Source organism: Pinus tabuliformis, chromosome X, assembly GCF_031772625.1.
Source record: "Pinus tabuliformis cultivar Carrire ecotype Pingquan chromosome X, CPIR1, whole genome shotgun sequence".
Classification (NCBI taxonomy): domain Eukaryota; kingdom Viridiplantae; phylum Streptophyta; class Pinopsida; order Pinales; family Pinaceae; genus Pinus; species Pinus tabuliformis.
This window is the reverse complement of record NC_142308.1, coordinates 1,163,814,643-1,163,818,869: the sequence shown is the minus strand read 5'-3', so window position 1 is coordinate 1,163,818,869 and position 4,227 is coordinate 1,163,814,643. Positions and strand designations below refer to the sequence as shown.

At 37.9% G+C, this 4,227-nt stretch overlaps 2 pseudogenes; both read right to left on the bottom strand.

Moving 5' to 3' along the window:
• Positions 1-1,743: 1,743 nt before the first annotated feature.
• On the bottom strand, positions 1,744-2,997 carry LOC149144035 (pentatricopeptide repeat-containing protein At1g20230 pseudogene; annotated as a pseudogene).
• A 348-nt stretch (positions 2,998-3,345) lies between these two features.
• Positions 3,346-3,942, bottom strand: LOC149144034 (pentatricopeptide repeat-containing protein At4g25270, chloroplastic pseudogene; annotated as a pseudogene).
• Positions 3,943-4,227: the final 285 nt, after the last annotated feature.

Sequence of the window (4,227 nt, the reverse complement as noted above, 5' to 3'; positions counted from 1 at the left end):
GATACCACTTACGAGTTGATTTCCTCCTAAAAAGATGCATTCCAATTTGAATAGCTGACCCAACTGCACAAGAATTTCTAGGATGCACATAAAAGATTGGGGCTCAAGTATATGCAAGCCTATAGCCTATTACATTGGGGCTTTTTGAGAGCTAATTGTTGATTGTGGTTGGAAAAATACCAGCAATCTCATTCTTGCCTATGTGCTGGAGGGTAGCAACATGGTAAAAAAATGAAGAAAAAGATCCTTGAGCCATACCATGAATATGGTCTATAATCAATAATGTGTTTAAACTTTCGTACTCAGTAGCCAACACATGGCAAGAAAACCATATGCACATAATCTAACATTAAATTTTAATATTGCCAATCACTCTGTAGAATACACCTTATGGACAACATTGGTGGCCAAATAGAGACATTCCAACAATTGTTTGCCTTTGTGTCAGTTTACAGAAATAAAAAAATTGGTACAGTTGGATACAAAAAATAACCTACAACTACTTATAAAATAGTCAGATATTTGTCCATCCAGCTAAGGTTTAGTGGCAAGTCCAACTGCTTGTTGTGAAGATAACTCAAGTTCAAATCCCGACAGGTGGGCTCTAATAAAATTTTCATCTAAGACTGGCGAAAGTCCCAGCAACCTTGACAACAAATGGATGGAGAGAAAAATTAACCAGTCCCCACTATAAGCCCAAACATTCATGTTTAAAAAAGAACAATTCAGTTAAAAACTCAATTATTGCAATCATTGGACTGGAAATTGTGGAGAACAAGAACAAGAAAAAAACATAACTTTATAATGAGAATATGATTTAAAAGGGGGATGACTTTCAAGTGAAGTCTTTTCCATACCATTCATTTTTTCTTTGCAAATTACACAGCTTCTTCAACTTGAGAAAGCCTGGGAATAAGATATATTTCTGCATCTGTGCATCCGCCATAAACCAATCCAAGTTGAAGCCTCCATATTTCCAAAACATTCGTTGTATCTAAAATTCTAGAGTGTATTTGAAATCTACCAACTACACCAAATGGCCACCCAGAATGACACTTGTCTGCTATGTTACTCCCAATGTCTCCAAACTTTTTTGTCGTAACCAAAAAAGAGGACCAAAAAAGTAGAACTAATACAAAAACTGGTAATTATTTGATTGCCACCCAGTTTTTAATCAAGGAACGAAAGGTCCACAGGATATCATCTGGAATTTGTATCTTCTAAAATCAGATATTGGACTGCTCACAGTCAGAGTTGGGCTTCTCTGTAGGAAATCAATACTAACAAAATGAAATTGGTTATTGAAATAATATATCGTAGTTCCTGTTGTGAACACTGAAACAAGCAGCCTCAGAGATAGTGAGACAGTTAGTAGATGCTTGTTTCTCCATGTTGCATGTTTCCGGTTGGGCTCATTTCATCCTTTACTCTGTGTTTTTAGTTCAATGATGTGCTTCATAACAATTTGTCCAATAGGAAAATTGTAATTCAAAGTAATTTGCATCAACATATTGTTTAACCCTCCATCTCAAAACACTTTAGTAACTACTAATTGCAATGACCCTTTGTCAACCAAAGCATGTCTGCATGAAAGAATAATTTGCACTAACAGATTATTGAGCCTTCCATCTAGAAACACCTTACTCTAGCAGCTACTAATTGCAACTACCCTTTGTCAACCAAAGCATGTCTTCATGCTTCTTGCTGTGGAAACTGTTATTTTTATTGTCCGTTAAGAGGGCATCACCAATAATCCCCACATGAGCATACCCCATCTTTGAAATGATGGAAACGATTTGCATACCTCACAATAATTTCTCGATTAGCAATCTTGGCTATAAGCTTTGTTGCACTGTGGCAGTCATCACACACACGAAGGTTTTTTGTGATCCTTATAAGGGTTTCGGGGCTTGTGTGGATAAGGCCAAAATCAATGGCCAACTTCTCGCTATGACAGTAAAGCATGTTCTCTTTGACCTCTTCTTCAACGTCATGCAACACAAAATTTGTGTTAGGCACATACCCTGCTTCTTTCATCTGCCCAGACAAGGTCTCCAACATTGCATAAATTTGATCAGACTTAGGGTGTGATCTGTCTCCTACAAGAAATTTATTGATCTGCCTATTTACATCAATCAAGCTGCATCCTGGTGACTTTTTTAGTCTTCTATTTTTCATCATTATTCTCACCTTTGTTACATCAGCCCACCTGCCAGCTGCAGCATATATGTTTGAGAGCAAAACATAGTACCCACTATTTTCTGGCTCTAAATTAAAAAGATGCCCAACCACCTTTTCTGCGAGCTCTATGTTGCCATGAATTCTACATGCACCAAGCAAGGCTCCCCAAACATCAGCATCAGGTTCTAGTGGCATCTCATTTATTAGGTTTTGAGCCTCATCAATAAGCCCAACACGACCAAGAAGATCAACCATGCAGGCATAGTGTTTGACCCTGGGCCTGATGTGATAATCTTGACTCATGCGATCAAAATACTGCCATACTTTGTCTACAAGCCCGACATGGCTACATGCTGACAAAACTGAAACAAATGTGATATGATCAGGCTTCATGTCTACCTGTTGCATTATGTAGAAGAGTTTAAGAGAATCTTCACCATAACCATGCATTGCATACCCTCCAATTATTTCATTCCATGAGATCACATCTCTTTCAAACATTTCATCAAGCAATTTGTTGGCATATCCTATACTCCTGCATTTTGTGTACATAGTTATAAGGGCATTCACCACCAAAATCTCCTCATCAAGTCCATTTCTGAGTACAAAATCATGAATGGTATTTCCCTGTAGTAAAGTTGTGAGATGAGCACATGCCTGGAGAACACTGGCAATGGCAACAAAATCATATTTCACCCCTACCTCCAGCATTTTCTGGAAAACTTCCAAAGCCTCAAAGCCATGCCCATTTTGGGCATATCCTTCAACTATCATACTCCATGTGATGACATTAGGCTTTACATTTGTTAGTTTCATTTCATAAAATAGATTCATATCCTCATCACAACATTCATTCTAGACATAACTGACAATCATGGGATTCCATGAAACTACATCTCTCTAGAACATGCCATCAAAAACATTGTGCACATCATTTATGCTCCCGCATTTGGCATACATAGCTATTAGAGAATTCCCCACTAAAAGGTTATGTGAAAATTCAGCTCTTCTTATGTAATCATGAACTCCCTTACCCTGCTGCAAATCCACTAGGCTCACGCACACAGGGAGAATACTAACAATTGTAACCACATCTAGTTTCATGCTTTCCATTTCCATCTGTTGAAACAATATCAAGGCATTATCCTTCTCCCCATTTTGCGCCTAACCACCAATAATTTCATTCCATGAGATGACATCTATCTGAGGCATTTTGTCAAACACTTGACGTGCATACTCCACACTTCCGCATTTGGCATACATTGTCACAAGGGCATTACCCACAAACATATCAGATTCTAACCCACACCTAATTACGCAGTGATGTATCTCTTTACCCTGCCATAAAGCAGAAGAGCCTAGGCTTGCACATGCCTTGAGAGCACAAGGAAATGTATACCCATCAGGTTGCAATCCATGTCTCGGCATCTCATAATAAAGCCCAAGGGCTTCTTCCCAAAATCCATTGTTGGCATACCCTCTAATCATTGAATTCCATAATAGTACATTTCGTTTAGAAATTTTGTCAAACAGTTTTCGTGCATCCGTCATACTTTCACACGCACTATACATATTCACAAGTTTGGATCTCAAATATAAACTTTGTTGTAACCCATATAACAAAATGTGATTATGAACTAACCTGCCATCTTCCAAGGCTTTCATTTCCATACAAGCTTGCAATAGATCAACATATATGTTAAATTCAATTTCTATCCTGTTCTTCCCTGTCACATGCAAAATGTCAAACGCCCCCTCCATCTTACCATCTTTACAAAGTATAGAAACTTCAGAGTTCATGAATGGAGGACTCCCGCAACCTTCTGGTTCATATTTTAGTGGTTTTGAATTGGGTTTTGTAGATTCAAGCTCGCAATTTTTTCTCTTTCACCATGTGGTTGTTCATTGGTATTCATCCTTCCATTTCATTACCATTGCATATACTCAATCCCATAAAATATCTTTCTATTCTGCTATCCATATATCCCAAAATGATCTATCGACTTCAATGAGATCTGATACCCAAAATCCTAGGGTATCCTGAAT